Source organism: Papio anubis, chromosome 19, assembly GCF_008728515.1.
Source record: "Papio anubis isolate 15944 chromosome 19, Panubis1.0, whole genome shotgun sequence".
NCBI classification, from domain to species: domain Eukaryota; kingdom Metazoa; phylum Chordata; class Mammalia; order Primates; family Cercopithecidae; genus Papio; species Papio anubis.
This window is the reverse complement of record NC_044994.1, coordinates 31494460-31511652: the sequence shown is the minus strand read 5'-3', so window position 1 is coordinate 31511652 and position 17193 is coordinate 31494460. Positions and strand designations below refer to the sequence as shown.

At 36.6% G+C, this 17193-nt stretch overlaps 1 long non-coding RNA gene across 1 annotated transcript in view; it reads left to right on the top strand.

The window, feature by feature from the left end:
• The window catches only part of LOC116271469, a 283076-nt gene extending 267213 nt beyond the window's left edge, over positions 1-15863 (top strand). Inside the window, exon 3 of the long non-coding RNA XR_004180055.1 lies at positions 7535-15863. This is a non-coding gene — a long non-coding RNA (uncharacterized LOC116271469). The remainder of the gene's footprint in view (positions 1-7534) is intronic.
• The last annotated feature ends 1330 nt before the right edge of the window (positions 15864-17193 follow it).

Genomic DNA, 17193 nt, shown 5'->3' with positions numbered 1-17193 from the left:
TAACCACTAAATACTTAGATTAACTTACCTAGTGGTCACATAGTTATTCAACAGTGATTTCTTTAAATTGCTGGAACCAATTATTCTCTCAATCTTTGTTGAGGGGTTCTGTGTAGATTAAAAACCCTACCTTAGTCTTTGCTTCCTCCTTGAACAGAGACATTGAGAGGTGAGAGCTTAGGAATTCCTGAGGTCTTTTCTAAGCCTGTGCACAACCATGGCTGTCCACACAGTCCCATTAATGTGCATGGGATTCTAGAGTGCTAGCAATATGTTGGCCCTTTTAAAAGTATGCTATGAACAGTTCATTTTTTAGTTTTCCTTTTAAACGTTTTGCCAGCTTTGTTTTTTGTTCCAACTCTTATATCTGTCTCAGGCAATTGTGTTGTTAAACAATTGCTGCTGATTGTTTTTAACAAATGCTCCCAGGGAAAATGGTGTTTGTACTGGGTAAAGTCTGGGTTAGGTCAAATAAAGATAAATTCTGGAAGTGGGTTTTTGGAGGGAACTACTAGACAGCACAAATAATGGTTCTCTGAGAATAGGGCTTGAGAGGGGCTCCGATGTCATTCTGGCCCTTTCAGTGGCTGTCAGGCTGCTGGTTGTCATTGTGATTGCAAGGGCTATTCATCTTCAAGAGCTCGGGGGAGAGAGATGTTAATAAGGAAAGTTAAAATGTCACAAAGCATGCTGTTATTACCAAGATTCAATCAGTTTTCTTTAATAAACACTCCCCAACTTTTTCAGTTCTTTGATTAATGTCCAGAGTTCTGAAAAAGTTGATTTAATGACATTTAGACAATGTTCTCATTGCTTTGTTGGATAAAATTTTTTTGAAATTTTTCTACTCACAAGATTCAGCAATTCCTACTAACCTCGCTCTGCTTAAGGCCAATAAACATTATTCTTAGTGATGAAATAATACAAGCTTTTCCCTGAGATCAGGAAATAAAGCAAGGATCCTCACCTTTACCCTAAATATTTGGCATTATGTTAAAGTACCTATCTGCTGTATAATGCAAAAATAATACTATGAAAATTTTCCTTATTTTATATATATGCAAAGAGATAAATATAAATGGATTTTTATTATTTATGCAATAGTTATGTTCTATGAGGTCATTATAAACACTTAATCAGCAAATATTAAACAATTGCTTTTAGGAGAAATATGAGGCTAGGTTCCTAGGAGCCTCTGCCCATGTTAGTTTTATGATAGATCAGTATTTAACATAGTTTTGTGTGTATTTCCATTTAAAGACACGCTATTAATAATAATATTTACCACTGGTTTATTACATGGAACCCAGATCCAGTGGCACTATAACTGGTGCCAGAAGAAAGCTTATATAACAGTGGATTTTCTTCCTAAGGCACATCATAGCCTTCCTCTACTTAGGAGCACCAGACAGCACTTCAGCACTAGGCTTGGAGCCCATTTTATGCAATCAAATCATCAATGGAAAGCATAAAAATGCAAAAAATGTGGCATAAATGGACTGCAAAAAGACACTTTTTAATAGTGTGTGACCTGAAACAAGAAGATAGAGCTGGGAATATGTGTGTTGGTGACTCAAATTGTTCACCACTCTGTGTTGTTTGCAAATGGCCACAAAAGTGCCATTAATATTGATTTTAGGAGTACAAATAAATTAAGTAGGTAGGTTTATAATTATTGCATACATGAATAATGAAATTCAATTATACACACACACACACACACACACATATATATATATATAAAAATTGTTGTTTGTTTGTTTGTGACAGAGTTTTGCTTTGTTGTCCCAGCTGGAGTGCAGTGGCATAATCTCGGCTCACTGCAACCTCCGCCTCCCAGGTTCAAGCAATTCTCCTGCCTCAGCCTCCTGAGTAGCTGGAATTACAGGCGACTGCCACCATGCCTGGCCAATTTTTTGTATTTTAGTAGAGATGGGGTTTTATCATGTTGCCCAGACTGGTCTCAAACACCTGAGCTCAAGCAATCCACCCCTCTCGGCCTCCCAAAGTGCTAGGATTACAGGAATGAGGCACCGCTCCCAGCCACACATATATATTTAAATTAACTATATAAGTTAGTAAGTAAAATTAGGAAGGTTTCTAGATACATGGTTGATTTGCAGAAATCAATTGTTTTTCTAAATAACAGTAAATGGTAATTTGAAAATATTTCAGAAACATACTATTTTCTATGGCATCAATGAAAGATCAAATACCTATAAAGAAAGCTAATAAAAGATGTATAAGTCCTTGTCAGAAAAGTATAAAATACTATTATGGTGATGCACTGAAAGAGTCGATATTTTAGAGTTGATTCTTTGTAATTGATGCATAGATTTAATTCAATTATGTAACCAAATTACAAAATTTTAGTAGTTTATTTTTGTGAAAAATGACAAACTTAAAAGTATGTGTGAAAATATGAATGGTCAAAAAGAATCAAGATTAAGTTGTAATGTCAACTAAGATGACTGTTCTGCACAAGATAATCAAAGCTTCTTATTGGAAAACCAAATACCACGTGTTCTCACCTGTAAGTGGGAACTGAGCTGTGGGTGCACAAAGGTATGCAGAGAGGCTTAATGGACATTGGAGGTTTAGAAGTGGGGAGGTTGGGAGCAGGGTGAAAGATCAAAAACTACCTGTTGGGTACAATGTACACTACTCAGGTGATGGGTGTACTAAAAGCCCAGACTTCACTAAACAGTTAATCATGCATCCAAAACTATTTATATCCCCAACACTATTGAAATTTTAAAAACTAAAAACAAATCCAGAGTCTGGTTGTGTAAATACACATCTCATATGTAATGAAAAATATATATATTAAAAATATAAAAAATCAATCCTTCTTGGAAAGCTACAGTAACTATTGAGGATCATGTGATATTAGCAGAAAATTCAAAATTAAACTATTGGAATTGGATAGAGAGAAAAAATTCGTATTCACACCCAATTTTGTAAAGATAGCACCACAGAACAGACAAGAAGAGACAATCTTCACTGAATGAACCAAATTGATAGGGCACATTAAAATGTAAAACTTTGCTTTATTAAATGACAACATCGATAAAGTAAAAATGCAAGCTACAATGTGGGAAAATATACCTGCAGTACATACATTTAACAAAGCATGTGTATCCATAACATATAAATTATTAATGTATACATTAATAATAAGAAAAACAATTCTTATAAGAAAATACATTTATAATGAGAAAATAAATACTTACTTTGTAAATAATAAAAAGACTGTCAACTCACTAAAAACATGAGGAAAAGACTAAGTAGGCAAATCACAAAATAGTACATCCGAATAGCCAATAAATATTTTTAAAACAGCCTTCATCATAGTTAGAAATGATGGTGCAGGGCACGGTGGCACACACCTGTAATCTCAGCACTTTGGGAGGCCAAGGCGAGTGAATCACTCAAGGTCAGGAGTTCCAGACCAGCCTGGCCAAACTTGTGAAACCCCGTCTCTACTAAAAATACAAAAATTATCCAGAAGTGGTGGCACACGCCTGTACTCGTAGCTACTCAGGTGACTGAGGCAGGAGACTCACTTGAACCCGGGAGGCCGGGGTTGCAGTGAGCCAAGATTGTAGCACTGCACTCTAGCTTGAGTGGCAGAATGAGACTTTGTCTCAAAAAAAAGATGAAAAAGTAAATTAAGCCATAATAATAGGCCATCACAAACTCACACAATGGCTACAATTTAAAAGAGTGACAACCGGTAAGGATGTTGGACCAGTAGAACTATAATATACTTCTGGAGAAAATGCACACTTGAACAACCATTTTTGGAATCTACCCCAAATTATCTGCTAACCTGAATAAATGCCTACTCAATACAATAGCATTTCTAAACCTAGGTATCTACCCAACAGAAATACATTCATGTCTAGGCCTAAAGAAGGATAAATGATATGCACAGCAATATTTTTTATGAGAGCCCAAAGCTGGAAGCTACTCAAATGTCCATTAACAGTAGCAGGGATTAAAAGAAAAAGTGTTTTACTCACCAAAGGTGTCACATACTACAGATAAAATGTGTTGCAGCTACAAGCAATGCCATGGATGAATTTTGCAAACATTGTAGTGAGTGAAAGAAATTAGACCTTAGAGAGTGCATGTTGTAATACTCCATTCACATACAGTTGAAAATCAGGCAAAAGTACTCTACTCTGTTAGAAGGCAGGTCATGGTTTTCTTTTATGGAAAAAGGAAGGCAGCGATTAAGAAGGGCATGGGGAGAGCTTCTCTGATATTGGGGAATTTTGTTTCTTAAACTTGGTAGGGAATATGTGTGCGTGTTCATCTCTTAGAGACTCATTGGCCTATATTCTTACAATTTTAGTATTTTGACTGTGTTTTATTTGAACAATTATTTTTAATCACCTCACACAATTTAATGGGCATGTTTGTAGGACCAAGTTCTGTACATGAGACAGGGTTAGGTGCTATGAGTGCAAAAATGAGTAAAACAAAACATCTTTCCTTAAAAAGCTTAGAGCCGGCTAGACGCAGTGGCTCATGCCTGTAATCCCAGCACTTTGGGAGGCCAAGGAGGGTGGATCACCTGAGGTAAGGAGTTTGAGACCAGCCTGGGCAACATGGTGAAACGGTATCTCTAACAAAAGTACTACAAAATTAGGGGAGCATGGTGGTGGGCGCCTGTAATCCCAACTGCTGGAGAGGCTGCAGCAGGAGAATCACTTGAACCCAGAGGCAGAGGTTGCTGTGAGCCAAGATCATGACTGCACTCCAGCCTGTGTGACAGAGCAAGGCTCCATCAAAACAAACAAACAAACAAACAAACAAAAAACAACTTACAGCCTGCATGCTAGGGCAAAAACTGTTCTGCTTTATTCGGTTCCATAATTTTATTTTCCTTCAAAAGCAGATATTTGGCTATGTGCAGAACTCAACACAAAAGCTCAAGAAAAATTACTTACCTGACATAGCTCTTAGTAGCCTGTTGTCACTCAGTTAGGGGGTGAATGGAAGTGAAATAAATTTGGTGGCATTGAATGTACACATTTGTAGAAGTATTTGTATCAGAGAAACAGGTATATTCTCAAAAGGTTACAATTTTTAATTTCCAATATTATGGAGGATAAAATCAATGAGTAATGGAAAACTCTATCTTTCCATTTAATCATTAGTTATATCAAAGCTTCTATCCACGTTTGTAATTGAAGGATGATGACACTTCCTTATCCTCACAACTTAGCTTGAGCTTTTGCATGCTAGAAATGAAAAGAGTGGCTTGCCTTGTAACATAATCTTCACTGCCTTAAAAATAAAACCATCACTAAGAAACAATATGTGTATGTTTCACTCTGAATAAGCTATTAAGGGAGTTGAAAATGTGTATTCTGTTGCTCTCAACTTACACAATATTGGCTAAGACATGGACCGTGGGCTTAAATGCCTGGGTCCGTATCCTGGCATTTTCACTTACTAGCTGTGTTGCCTTTAGCCAGTTACTTATCCTCTGTCTGTCTCAGTTTCCTCATTATCAAAATAGTGATAACAATAGTAGCTATCTCCCCAGACTGCTGTGGGGATTAAAGGACTTGGTACATGTAAATACTTAGAAAAAAATCAAATAAAGCTATGATTATTATATTTTATATGATATTACTTAATGTCTGGAAAGAAGACATCATCTAGCAAAATAATTGTCTCATTCACACTCAGTATCATTAAGTAACCTCAGAAGGAAAACCATGACACAGGAAGATATCGCCCGTATTTATTGTAAAATGGCTAGCCACAAAGACATCTTAACTCTCAACATTTTGTAAATGAAGAAAACAACTAAATATCCACAAATCAATTTTTTCTTTTGACATAAATGAATTACTTGAAAGGGTAAAGCAAAAGAAAACAGAGTCCCAAATTATTTCCATGTAGTAGGTGTGATACTGTGAATTGATGTAGGAGGTGGTATTGGGTCTTTGCTTTCTTAGTAAAGCAATGTCAAGTAGTAATTTATACTGAAAAACCACAACATAGAGTCAGTAAGTCAATCCTAGGATTTTGTTCTAGATAGAGTTGCGATTTTATAAATCAGCATCATTGTGATATTTATTTACAGAATCTCACTCTGTCACCCAGGCTGGAGGGCAGTGGCGTGTTCTTGGCTCAGGAGCAATCTCTGCCTCCCAGGTTCAAGTGATTCTCCTGCCTCAGTCTCCCAAGTAGCTGAGATTACAGGTGTGCACCAGCACATCCGGCTAATTTGTGTATTTTTAGTAGAGTCGGGGTTTCACCATCTTGTCCAGGCTAGTCTCAAATTCTAGCCCATCTTGGCCTCCCAAAGTGCTGCATGCCCAGCTTATTGTGATATTTATAGGTGTATTATATATTTATTTAAAATGTGTTAATATTTGTGTTAGATATTTAGATACGGAGCTTGGGTAGGTGTTATAAGGTTTCCATTGGAATGTGAAAGAACATATAAATATTGGAATAATTGTTTTCTTGTTTTATTTTTGACCAGGATCAATTACGAGGACTATTGAAGTGAATATTTTCAAAAGATATTAACTTTATTACATTTTATAAGCATATGTAGAATGTAATCCTTTCCTTAGTTTAAATGAAACAAGCCCCAGCCTGATTAAATCACCTGGCAGAGGTCATCTAAATAGCCAGAGACGGAGTTGAGACTCATATTTTCACCACCTGTTTGTAAGTCTTGGCTTCTTTCCCCTTCACTCTGCTAAAAGTCAGAAAGAATACAACTACTGAAAAATGGTGTATAGTGGAATTAGATGACTACTAAGGTCTTTCATTCCTGGGCGTCTAGGAAATTCAGTAGACAATTAGCAATAATAGTTTCTGATTTTATCAGAAGGAAGATACCCTCAAGTCAGCATCCAACCATACGTTTAACCTTGATCTATTAAATTCAAAATATATCAGTAGCAGTTGGAAGCAATCCAAAGATGACTGAATAAAGGTTTTGTTATCAGAGATTTGCAATGATATAGCAAGCCAATGCCCTTCTTTCCAGGTGCAATGATTTTCGCCACATTCTGAGTTGCTAAGCCCTTTCCTTCTAGCCCTCTTCTCTTTCCCTTCAACCCCTCTTTTATGCTGCAATTATTTTTCTCTCCAATTACACTGCATTCTCATGAAGCTTTCTTTCTTCTGTTTGGAATAACAAAAATAAAAGCTAGAGTCGGCTTGCTTTCATGATTGACTGCTAAGGTAGTGAAACAAACTGAATGTCCAAAGGAATTGTGTATTATTGTATATTTGGTGGCACATGCAGAATAATTCCTTCAGATATTTTAAAAAGGGGAGCATTTAAAATGTACTGTTAGAAAACCATTACCTCTTTCTGGTCTTTTAAATTTTTCCTGGGTTTTCTTTCCCTAGGGACCTAGAAGCTTCTCCATGTTTCCTCTTAGAAGATCTTGAAAAATTATTTTAAATCTTCTGTTTCTTCCTTAAACCTTTTAAACATTATTTTCATGTTGATATACGGTTAATACATGTGTTTTTATCGTCCCCCCAGCAGACTTATGTATGTAGTTGAAACCACCTGTACTACTGGAACGAAGCACCTTTACAGAAGAGGCAATGCAAGTTGTATTAATCACATGTATAGAATGAATTAAGATTTATGCCAGCTGCAAAGAAGAATGTTGGTTCACTATTTTTCCTCTGGGCATGTGAGTATTTTATACTATATAAATTATATATATATGTGTGTGTGTGTGTGTGTAGATAGATAGATAGATAGATAGATAGATAGATAGATAGAAAGAAAATACATAAAATATAATTCCTTACCCTCTGGGTAAGGAAGAACAGTGAGGAGGATGATAGAAATCAGATAAGCTCCTTTGGCCTCTCTATGTCTTCCTGTGTCCAGACCTCTAGGGTTCTCTTCCATACATCCAAGCGAAAGTGTTCTCCCTAATGCAGACTGCCTGGTGTATGGTTGAGAGTAAAAATGCCTCTGAAGGAGGCACTGTAGTTGTTTGCAGGATATTATTATATTACGTATGTTATATTATTCTAGACTCTCCCTCTAACTGTCTGAGGTTAAAATTTGAAATAACCGCTTTGATTTGAGGTATTCTCATCTGCTGAATGGAGTGAATATTACTATTTCTTTGCTTATAGGCTTATTGTGAGAACTAATATGAAGTAGAATGAGAACACTTGGAAATGAATAAAGAATACACAGATTTAGAGCGTTATCAACACTATTTCTTGTAATGATATATTCTGAATCCCCTCATCTCAGATTTATAATAACCTTAGTTCTTCATATGTCCCCAAAAGGGGTATGGCAGACACTTCCAAGTTTTAAATTGAAGTGATTCACTAAAATTTTTGAATTATTAATTATAATAATCATATACTGTTCATCTCTCCATCCCTTTAAGTGCTTATCACAGCACCTGGCACATAGTAGGCACTGAACATATATTGGTTAAATTTAATAAACAAATTTCTAATTGCAAAAGTGATTTCAATATGGAGTAAAAGACCACTACAACAGAAAACCGAATCAGTTACTAGTTGTGATGTATTTTCAGGTCAAATTTGAATACATTTGAAAACATTTTTGACTCCCCATAAAAATAGAATTGTGATCAATTATTTCCTAGGCAAACTACACTCCAAAAAAGTCCAAAACTGTTGTTAAGGTACATGAAACAATCCTCTTTGCATTGAAAGGCTTCAGACTTCTTTGCTTATTTAGTTTGTTTTTGACCGTTTTCCGAAGCATGCCTTCTGCTTTCAAGAAAATAACCACCATTTGTCATTATGGAAATTCTGTCTTTCCCTTATAATTATCTCTAATATCCGACTCACTTTTTTTGTATACTATGTTAAACAGATAATCAAGATTATAAATTCAGTGTGGTTCTTAGAAGGATGTACTTTGTCTCTGAGGGAGGTTCTTAGAAGGATGTACTTTATCTCTATGAGGTTCCTTTGGGTACCTGGATTTTGTCACATCCTTTTGCTTGACTATAAATGTTTAAGACCTATCCTACTCTTAGGCTGACTACCCCTGGAAGTAACATAATAAGTAACCTTGGGATAAATATATTATTATTATATATGTTCTGATCAGCTGTGAATTCAGTTCTTGGTCATCTACATATATATTAGATGTGTGTAAAATAAACAATTATGTTTCTAAATTTGTTATAGTATTCAAAGCTAAAAATAATATATTTTCTAACAATATTGTAATTTTATGTTTTGTTAGGAGTTTTCATCCAATATTGACTGAAAAGATCAATAGACTATCTCAGCATGTTATGCTGTGCATTTATTTTACTGTTGCCACTGATGCAATAAAATTAAATTACAGTACTTCATCAGCCCATACTATCCTGTACTTAATTTACTTACAGTGTCATTTCCAACAATATCTGATAGATCCTGTGAAAATAAAGAAAATTCCCTATCGAATGAGAGAAGTGGGAGTCAGTGGGAAACAGAAGGAATAAGATGTTGTGCAGTATGAAGGAGAAATACGTGGTCTCAGTTCAGTGTGGTGGCAGGGTGCATGTCTGTTTCAACCACCTTCGTCATCCTACTTCAATTTTGTATTTGATACCCAATGTCATTGATATCAGCATTCTTGAAATTCCCAATAAAAACATTATTGTCACTATCAAAATTAAATTGTAATTCAAATAATGCAGGATGTCTTTGCAAGAGCTTCTGAAAATATAAAGGATATTACCTGCTTTGGAAATTATGTCTGGAACCTAATGTTTTCCCCTTTGTGAGCAGTAATTTATTGGAACAGAACAGTGCAGGATATATTGGTGCAGATTTATTCATTAATTGATTCATGCATCAGACTACTAATTCAACAAATATTCATTTAATGTTTTTTATTTACCTTATGATGTGTTTGGTCTTGGAGATAAACTCAATCTTGTAGCCAGAAAAGTGGCACTATCAATTATAAGACAATAGCAGTAGATAATGAATTTAATAGAGGAAAATGCATTGCTGTCTGCCTAAGAGGGTCAATATGATAAAGTATGTGTTGATTGGCTAAGTTTTTAAGAAAGGATAGGAATATCCCAGCAGGAAGAAAAGTGGGAAAGTGTATTCTAGAGAGACGAAACTGGATGTACAAAAATCATGTAGGTGTGAGAAAAAGAGAGATACACTGGGAACTCTAAGTATTAACACTTAGGTATTGTTGGAGCCTGGCACATAGTAATTGTCAATAAAATATCACATTGTTGTTTTTGTCATGCAGTGCAAGGGGGTGGAAAGCAAGAAAAATGCCTAAGCAGGTGCAGTATCAGCCCTTTTATTAATGGGATTGCTTCCCATATTAAAGGATGACTGAAGTTATTCCTTTTTATTTCATGTTAAGGCCATGATAAAGTCAAGGTGACTTGAAAAAGCTATTTAATTCAAGTTTAGTTTTTACAAAAAATAAAAATACATAGAATTAGATTCATATGCATTCTCCTTCTCCTCTTCCTCCGTCCTCCCTTTTTTTCTTTTTAGTATTTGGATACAACCCCCATCTCTGACTTTGACCTGATACATTTAGAAAGAGCTCAGATGTGTTTGCGAAATTCTAAGATAACATGTCAGCTTTATATGAGAGTGTTCAGGACAAGACAGAGAATCTGTTTTTTTATAGTATAAATTAACAGACTAATTGCCCCAACAAATTTCCAAATTATTTCTTTTCTTGCCTTTTACCTAATACCTTAAATTTTACTCTAGTGTCCTAAGTTCCCAAATACCACTCTCTGGCTCCACTCCAATCTTATCTGGGCTCTCTCTCACCAATTTCTCAGGCTTATTGGTCTGTAATCATTAGTCTCTTTCTTTCTGCTCTTTGTCAATGCCTTGCAAACTTCCACTCTCTGCCCTCCACTGCCCCAAGGGCCCAAGAGCTTGGGCAGACTTGCAGTTACACCACACCAACTTCTGCCTCTAATCCTGTCCCCATTCAGCTTTGGTACTAGAGTCCATTATTTTGATAATTCTCTTGCCAGTCACCTCAGTGCACTTCTTCTCTCACCTTTCCATCACACCAGATCTCAAAAACATTAGTCCTGGTTAATGCTACCTTTTCCCACTCTTTGTTAGGGTTTTAGAACCACTGGAAAAAAAGACACATGTATGATGATTTGTGTCATTATCGATATGGACAGAATACAGAGAAATACTGGGTAGAAGAGGATGGTTCCCCAGCAAAGGGCCCACCCTCAAGCCTGAAGACCTGTGGCCCTAAATGAGGATAGGCATTCCTGTTTTCATGCCCCAAAACTTGTCTTTTGGCCCACGATGTACCCCCATCCTGCTCCCATGTAAACCTAAGACCTTAGCGGACACATACACAAGTGGCTGAATTGAGATCAGCACACCAGTGGACCAACAGACCAGCAGACCAGCAACAGCAGAATAACGCAGCAGAGAAAGAGAGGAGGAAGGACATCTGGATACTGAGGGAAGTTTGTCCTGGGGTGGTTGAGGAAGAGTTTGGCAGCTGAGTGGCCTGACTCTGATCACCTTCCCACTCCATCCCCTCTTCTGGTTCCCCATCTATCTCACTGAGAGCCACCTCCACCACTCAGTGAAACATTGCAGTCATCCTTCAAGCCTGTGTGTGATCCGATTCTTTCAGGACACTGGGTAAGAGCTCAGAATACAGAAGGCTGTCACACTAGCCCTCTGCCCTTGTGATAAGATAGTGTCCATTGAGCTGATTAACACACAAGCCAACTACAGATGGCAAATATGAAAGAGCTTCATAAGACACACCCACTTGAGGTTTGGGAGTTGCAGACACCCACCACTAGACACTGCCATGGGGCAGGAGCCTAAAAGATCTCGCACCTGCCTCTGCACCTGCATTTCTGCATGCTCCCCGTAGGCATTTGAGTTGTGGGGTCATCAAGCAGGCGAGCCACACCCCTGTTGCACGTCCTGTGAGCGGAATCAGGGAACTCTCCCATTTCATTATAAATTCAAGTTATGGAAACTAAGCTAGAAGCTTCTACGTTTCAGATTTTTAAAAACTCTTCATGTGATTTCTCCCCTCCTTTTTCCTCTTCTTTTGTAAATAAATAGAAGATTTCATTTAGTCATCTATGTTTACTATTGAAACTCTGGGAGTTAAAATAAATAATATCCTTGTCCTGTGAACTTTTTATATGTGACCAGGAAAAAAAAAATGGCTCTCTCTTCTACATTGTTCTGTTCTGCTTCATTTACAGGTATCTACAGAAGCCAACTGCTATGTGGTTTCATGTAGATTCTCTTACCCATACTTTCACTTGATAGGGGAACTCAAGTCTCCAAGAATTGCATAATGAAACACTCTTGCTTTTTTTCTTATGGCTTTCTGTTAGATAGAATTCTTCACCGAGCAAAAATGACAACATGCTTGACACTCAACTATTCTCTATTTCACATACTAGCTGTACGAGCTGGACTCGGATATTCTGAAAATATTTCAGGTGAGGAGTGGAAACAAGGATTATGACATTTTTCTGACCATTGTCAACTTCAATTTCTTGGCTGCTGAGACATTTAGCTCTCTAAAGCTAAACTTTGGAATTTATTTTCAAGTCCAAGAGAATCTAAGTAATTTGAGACTCAACTCATCTGGCTTTTTGCCAAGGCTTAAAAATCACAGTCCTTGAATTAAATGTGAACTGTCCTGAATGCACTCTGAAAAAAGGTTGAAGTCCCATAAGAACTCAACGTACTTCATTGGTAAGAAGGGAAAGAGTCATTCTAGAAATTTTATTGTGTTGCCACCTTCAACAATACTGCTCCACTAAGTCAATTTCCACTTTCCTTTTCAAGCAATCCTTTGGTAATAATCTCGCCAATTTGCCAAGTTTTTTTCTGGAATACATACTTTGGTACTTACTATGCCCACACCCTGAAATGATCTTTTCTTCCATCTTGCTTAATCTTATTTGTATGTGTATTTAAGAAGTTCTTCTTTCCTTGAAGTTATATTTCTACCAGGCAGTATATCTGAAGTTAATATTTTATGTTGAAAACCTTTTATCGGCCACTTGATAAAAGGATTTCAACATAAAGTAAATAAGTAAAGAGTATTTAAATGTTCTTTAATAAATAATTTCCTGTAATCATATAAGTATTAAGAAGTTTTTCTTGATTATCATTGTAATTACTATAGATTATATTTGGTCAAAATGGTCTAAATACTGTGTTAAATTTTGGTAAATTATTATTTAACATATAAAAAGTAAAATATTCTTGGAACCAATCTATGGCATAAAAAAGCCCTTATTTATAACTTTTTTCAATTCATATATCTAATTATGAATATTAATTATTTCTAGAATGAGGGCAAATTCACGACCACTTCTCTTCCCAGTTTTAGTCTTAACAGACAGTTGGGACTCTCTCCACCCCTACAAGACTAAGCATGATAAACCTTTTTCAGGTAAATAAAACCAGCTGCAATTAGGTAATTCATTGTTCGCAGGATGTGGAACCTACAAATACCAAGAACCACCTTTTCTCATATGCAATTTTCTCCACAGTGGACTGCCTTGAGTGTCTGTGGATTTTGGTATCCATGTGGGTCCTTGAACCAATTCCTTGTAGATACTGAGGAATGACTAGGAATAGATGGGGATAAACAGATTTTTGTTACGTCAGTGCCTTTCAGTCCTTTGACTTCCTTCTAATTTTTAAGCAAAGAAACAGAAAATCAGTTGATGACCTAGCATTAAAAGTTGTTAATAATCTACACTCCAGCAATTCAATTAGTCCTTCCTCAATTTTGTTTCAAGCTATGATCCCAGAGAGAATAGATTCCCCTTTATCAAGTAAGATGCACCTAAAAGTTAAGGAAACAAAGTTACCCACAGGTCAAGGGTTCAGGGCCTGGGTGGCATGGCAAATTTCTAAATTCCTATGGCTAAACTCCCTAACAATAGGAGCTATCAGCTCTGATTTACAACCTAGATCACTACAACTCTGATTGGTCAGAGGACCAGATCGGCCTTAGGAGCATTCTTTCGTTTTAGATAAGCTATTGCAGACAAGTTCATCTTCTTACATAAAGAGCCAACTTCCACCTCATTTTAATGCTGAAATTCCTCCCCAAAGTGAACATGCGATGTACCTTACCTACATAGCTACCCATGCAATGTGCTCTGTTCCTCTCAAAAATTTGTATAGCTTTTCTCCCAAACCTGCTGAATATGTATGATACTGGCCCTGTGAGGCATAAAATCCAACCTTCCCCTCCCCTCTTCAAAGAGAGAGCACATTTGGTCCACACTGGAGACTTTCTCTTCCTGGCTTGCAAACTGATAGTGCCGATAAAACTCTCCTTTCTGCTATTTAGACATCTTGGAGGACTTTTGGATGACAAAGGTAAATGTTAGAAACTTGATTTGTAAAAGGATTTCTTAGTCATCAGAGTTACTCACTTTCTCAACCTAGAAACTATCAAAACTTTGAATTGTCCCTTTGCTTGGTGACCTGGAGGCAGGTTCTGATACTTCACCTTACTAAGATAATATGCCATAGTAAGTCTTTCTTTTTTAAAGTTACAGAATGACTATTTTGAAAGGCTAGATAGAAAAAGAAAGCCTGGGAGAGAGATCAGCTTCAGGACAGATGACATATGAACCACTGAAGATCTGGACATTGATATCCAATTCAGCATAACGTTAGGAAATATATCATCCGTGAGAAATATAAGAATTTTAGCAGAAAGACTTTTGCATATATCATACCCTAGTCTGCCTCCATAATTCCCTTTCTCACTGTGCATCATAATTACCGCATGCTCGTGTCTTCACTAGAAGATGCATTTCTTAAGGACAGGGTCTGTGTTGCTCAATTATCTCTGGTTTGCAAAGTGTAGCACGTATTTCATCAATGCTTGTAGAATGAATGCAATCAAAGAGTGGATTTTTAAAAATGACCAAGAAACTAACCTTTCTGTGTTACTTCCCATTTTGTGCCTTCCTAAAGAAAAAAATTCCCTTCTGGATGAAAGAACACATGATCTATCCCAACTTGATTATAAATTAGTTTAATACTTCACTTGCTGAAAGCAGCATGTAAGATTAAAATAAAGAGGACGACAAAGGAATCCTCCCAAATTGTGAAACAAGTGTACAAAGAGGAAGATGAGAGACAGATATGGCCAATTTTATCACTGGACCTTGAACACACCCTGTAGTGGAGGTGAAGTGAAATGGCTAAGGGCTTACTAGCATCCTAGGGTAATGGAGTCAGAGAAACTGAGAAACCTTGAACTTAGTATTTTCTGAAGTGCTGGGGAAAGATAAAATCCCAATTAAAAGGTAAAAATGATACGCAGAAATTAAAGGCAGTTTTCATATCTGAAACTGCAAATTCATGGCAATAAAATTCTTCCCTTTCCCTGCCTGAGATCATTCTTTTCAAGGTGAATTCATTCTCTTATAGCTCCAAGGCTGATCTCCTAGGATGATAAGGTTCTGGTTGGATTTCTATTGCAGTAGGATCAAGTAGAGGACCTTGTAAAATTAACGTTCTCTGCTGCTCTGAAGATAAGTACTTGGCTGACCCCAGAAGTGCAAAGCTGATTGTAAACCTCACCTTCTTTCCATATCCCAATGCTGAAAGAAGGCTGAAATGGTGAATTATTCATCTTGCAGTGATAAGGAAGGTGGCCTTGTTGGTAAGACTTTGTGATACTATCACCATCCATTCTCTGCATGGAAACCCATCAAGCAGTTTTACTTTGTGTCTATTTTACTTCAGAAGCAAACAAAAGAAACTAATGGAGGTCAAAGTGCAAAGGTTCAATTGGAGTAACTTGGGTCATTTTTTTAAGGTCTGATATTATGTCATTGGGTATATTGATTATATCCCAAATGCAAGGTTCTCTGTGTGGAATTTCTTTATTTCCACCATCTAGCTAGTCAGTTAAACTACCATGATTTATTGTGGACCAGGGAAACCACCATTAATAAGCCTTTCTTTACAAGTACATTAGCCTTCAGTGTACCTGAAATTTGTGATTTCAATTCCCCCAATTTTTTCAATCCCCCTCCTTTCTCTTTCAGGGGTGTATGTGTACCCATCACTAAAAAAACTTTCAGTAATTTATCAGAAACTTATTACAAAAGTGTAACTAGTCAACAACATCAACCCTGAGCACAGGCCTTGATTAATGGCAGCATATTTGGATCAAAGGGAGTCAGAGAAGAAGCAGTAAACTCAGGGGAGGACTTTAGTTGTCATCGTGAAGAATCTAGGATAGCCTAGAAACATAAGAAAGAGGGACCTTTTCAAAAAACATTTATATTTAATAAAAGTTAAAGTCTTCAGTTAAACTAAGAAAATAATTCTTCTGACACTTAACTTCCTGCATCTAAATAGGAACATTATTTGTGTTTCAGAAGCATTTTCTAGTGCACGTAAAACTAACCAATACATTTTACCACCAATTCATAAGGCTGGCCTTCCTGGCATCATTCATTCATTCATTTATACAACAAATATTTATTTTGGGCATAACATGTGCAAAGCACCATGTAGATACCATAGAAATCAATACAAATAAGACATGTTTTCTGTCCATAGGCCAGGGATATAAACAAGCAGTTGAAACTGAAAAATATTGTGCTGCAATACAAAAATAATTGGGGGAATGCTGTGATATTTAGGGCTGTCTGCATATACCAGGGAAAGTTTTACTAAAACTGTTACATGTAAGTGCATTTTGGTGGTAAAATTTAGATAGAAATGTTTAACAAATAAAACAACAATAACATAATGTTTTAAGACAATGAGGAGGGGCATATTATAGGTAGTACGTGCATTTCATCCTTGCCTGAGTGTCCAGTATAAGGAAAACAAATGGCCATAGAGTAGGTTAGTTGGATAGGTGGAATGTCCATGTTTGTGTGTTGTGCACAGAATTTAATTTTATTCTGTAGGTGATGGGAAGCCCTGAGAACAATGATCAGAATTGGGGCCCAGCCACCCACCCCAATCTTTTCACACAACTCTTGTTGCTCTATGCCAGGCATTTTCACTCTTCATACAGGATCTGGTTGCCTTCCTTTAGTGTTTGTGTTCTTTTCCCCGCTGGGTGTATCTCACATTGTTCAAGCAAGCCATATATACGAAATCTATACAAATTCACTATTTTATATTTGCCTAAATCTACTA